The 3,756-nt window shown below is 40.5% G+C and overlaps 1 long non-coding RNA gene across 1 annotated transcript in view; it reads right to left on the bottom strand.

Annotated features, from left to right (window-relative positions):
- LOC144537057 (uncharacterized) overlaps positions 1 to 2,529 on the bottom strand; it is a 7,455-nt gene extending 4,926 nt beyond the window's left edge. The window contains exon 1 of the long non-coding RNA XR_013503807.1: positions 2,049 to 2,529. This is a non-coding gene — a long non-coding RNA (uncharacterized LOC144537057). The remainder of the gene's footprint in view (positions 1 to 2,048) is intronic.
- Between the last annotated feature and the right edge of the window lie 1,227 nt (positions 2,530 to 3,756).

Raw genomic sequence — 3,756 nt, 5'->3', positions numbered from 1 at the left:
ATAGTTCAAGGATAAAGTCTAGAGACCAGCATTAAATATGGACAATATAAGAGAATAATGTAGACATAGTCATTTAAGAAGTGCAAGAAAAAAAAACAGCATTAAATATGGGCATTATAAGGGAATAAAGTAGACAGTAAGACAGACAGTATCGTGAAGATAGACATGTTAAATCTGGCTGTGATGTTTGGATTTATTTAACATGAGGCTCTATGGTGATTGACTCTGGGAACTGCAGTTCAGCCCGGAGCTGCCGCTTTATAAACGCACGACAAAGCATCTCACGGATATGACAATGATGAAATACTTAAGACAAAAATACTTCCGCTGACACAAGCTTGCATCAGCTTAATTTAGAATCAGTCTCTTAACGTTATGTTAGCACAGGGTTGAGATTTATGATAACGTGGAACTTTCTGTTAGGATCATAGTACGGGTTTCTACTAGCCTGACGTGGTCATACTCAGATTCTAGTCAGAATGTGAGTCTGAAACCGCTCCATTGGGCTGCGATTAAGGGGCGTGTTCCAACCGAACCAGGAAAGAAAATCCCTCTGCACTCATTGGATAGACCTACAACCAATCAGAGCAACGGAGCTCAACTCAACTGTCAACAGAACTCAACACCGTGTATCGTCTCCATAGCAAACACTCTTTGCACAATGCACTTCGGTCCTAACTCCCGACTTTTAGACTTTTTGAAGCTGGATATATAATTTGTTTTGTCTGAATATGAATGTGGAGAACGTTAGCGATAGTGAGATGCTTGCTACAGTTGCATTTCTAGAGATGAATCAGCGAAAACACGTTTTATTTCTCTGATTCACGGCTTTGTCCTAACGCCGCTGGGCGCTCTCTCTCTCTTCAGTCTCTCTCTCTCTATCTCGCTCCACCACATAACGCTACCTCCGTCTAAAACGCTGCCATTTCGTGAAGCTGTTTGTAACGTAGAAATGAAATGGATTATTGACCATTTCATTTCTACAGTTTGTAGCTGACTTTACCAGCTGACTTCTCTATTGGCCCTTGAAACAGGTGAAGCCTCTTACGTTCTAAAACCAGCCTCTGTGACTTGAACAGCTGAGTCGCAGCGACACCATCAGCTGTGTGTGTGTGTGTGTGTATGTGAGAGAGACGTTACTGTATCTGTCCATCATCGTATAAAGCCCGCCCTCACAATATGATTGGTCCGAACAGATCTTGTTCGGGCCTAATTGCTCCTCAACGGATCAAGTCCAGACCGAACTTCCCGACCTCGAATGTTGTGGGCGGGGCTAAGTTCGGCTGGCATCCAGGCTAGTTTTCTACTGAACCGTACACTTTATTTGACAAACCAACCACATTTACTTGACAAAGCACGGCTACACTTCATCCGTTTCATCCTAGCCTGGTGTGTTTAATATGTAAATAGTTATTTCTTTCTCATACTGTGGGAAACACTGGCTTAGTTTGGAATTTCTTTCGCATGAACATCCAAAAGAATCTCTTATCTTGAAATCCGGATGTAGTTCACACCGTGTCTCTGCTCAGTTTAAAACTGAAGACTTACAATTACAAACAGTTCAGTTATGATGGTAATAGTTAACAGGCAGTAAACCAGTGGTGTAGTCGACGTGATACGCAGGTATACCGCTAAGAAAGCTCCAGGATTTCCATATACCCACTTAAAAATGCCCAATGACACACAACAACATACTTTATTATAATATATAAATATATTATATATATTTATTATTCATCTGTGTTTTTCTTCTTCAAATAGGCTAAAAAAGGGTATATTTCCACCGTAAATTGGCTGTAAAAGTGTATGTGAATGCAGGAAATGAAGTCGTTAATGCTCAAAACTTCCCTGGGGGAGGACACCCAGACCCCCCATTATGATATGCCCCCCCCAAAGGCAGATTATGGCCAATATACAGTACAGTATACCCACTACAAACAGTGTGAGAGGTTGTTTACAGTAACAGATGTTTGTTAGATGTGAGAAAAGAAGCGAAATAAAGTCACAAACAACAGAAACATTTAACCGTTTCAGCGCCGTTCACTTACCGTAAAGATCCGAATACAGCCGCTCTCCTGTTGCGATGAAAACGGCGTCCGTTCGCTCCCGTTGTCTCTCGTTCTCCTCTTTTGAACGACAGAGTTCCTCCTCGTACTCTGCTATCGTTGTTTCAAACAGCCCAAATATCTCTTCAGCAGCCGCAGTTAGTCGCTGGTTGACAAAAGCTCTCAGCATTCGGACTTTAGACATTTTCACACTATGACAGAAACCTTTTTCTCCACACAAAACTCCGTGAAAAACACAGTTTGCTCTCCTTCAAACAGCGCTATGTTGTTAGCCTGCTAAGATCACGTCAACAGCTACCGGGAGACGAGTGAGAGGTAAACATTCAGAAAAAGATGAGCATCGCAAAGTCCGTTCAGACAGGTTTATCCGGACATATAGAGGCTCTGCTGGATCAGTGCTGCTGGAGCTCACAAACACACTTTCTCAACACTACAAAGCGACCCTACTGTTTTCTACTTACGTTAGGCGCCATATTGCTAAAATACTAACATCCGGTTCCGTTGCAACTTGGTGGATAACCTTCAAAATAAAAGCCTATAAAGATATTTAATTATTCCAATTCAGCTTTTCTATGTGAAAACGTTTTGTTTTAAGGACTTTGATTTATTAAAAAATGCCTTTGCCTGTTTTAGTTACCTTGCACATTAAAGCGTAGCTCTCGCCAAAATGCAACCTAGGGTCTTTTCGTGAATGTACCCGAGTCAAACTCGTTTAAAAGCATATTTAGGACAGAATCGCCACTTTTATGATTTACCGTATTTTCGTTTTTCGGTCAAATGGCCTTTTGAATGGGAGTGCTAGGGGCACTTTTATGCTAGCCTCAAAATAGCTATTTTTAAAACACTAAGAAGGCTCGACACAACATGAGACTTTGCTCCAAGTATCACCAGGGGCTCTACACCTTAACGAAATGTTGAAAACATTGTTTGTGTACACAGAGTTTACTAAAAAGAAAGGTTTTGAACAACTCACGTTAGCAGTTGTTGTTTACGCTAGCCACCATTTTGCCAGTCAAAAATAGGCGATCTCCGATTGTGAATGAACGGACTCCATAGGAGGAAATGTCATCTTATACGAGGCTCCTTTTTCAACTACAAGGTCAATATTGTGTTTCACTAACGACAAAACAACGAATAATCCGTGCATTTATATGGAACTAAGCTTTAGGAGCTTTCCATCTTTACTCCTCCCTCGACTATTTTTGACTGGCTCGACAGACGGCAACCGGAAGAACAACAGCTAACGTGAGTTGTTCAAAACCTTCTTTTTAGTAAACTCTGGGTACACAAACAATATTTGTCAGTGCTTTGGTTAAGGTGTAGAGCCCCTGGTGATACTTGGAGCAAAGTCTCATGTTGTGTCGAGCCTTCTTAGGGTTTTAATAATAGCTATTTTGAGGGTAGCATAAAAGTGCCCCTAGCACTCCCATTCAAAAGGCCATTTGACATGATGAATCATGTTTTACACATGCAGATTTAATGTCTAGCCTATATATATATATATATATATATTTTTTTTTTTTTTGTTCCTTTATAGGCCAGGAGATTTGTCATATTTACACATTTTAAGTAGCCTATAAGGTAATGCTTAAGGGGACTTACATAGATAGCCTGTATAATGTTTCTTAATGTTATTATTTTATTTAACCTTTATTCAACCAGGTAAGCCGAATGAGAACAAATTCTCATT

The sequence above is a fragment of the Sander vitreus genome, chromosome 22 (genome assembly GCF_031162955.1).
Source record: "Sander vitreus isolate 19-12246 chromosome 22, sanVit1, whole genome shotgun sequence".
Lineage (NCBI taxonomy): Eukaryota > Metazoa > Chordata > Actinopteri > Perciformes > Percidae > Sander > Sander vitreus.
Note: the sequence above shows the minus strand (reverse complement) of the source record. Positions and strands in the feature narration are given on the sequence as shown.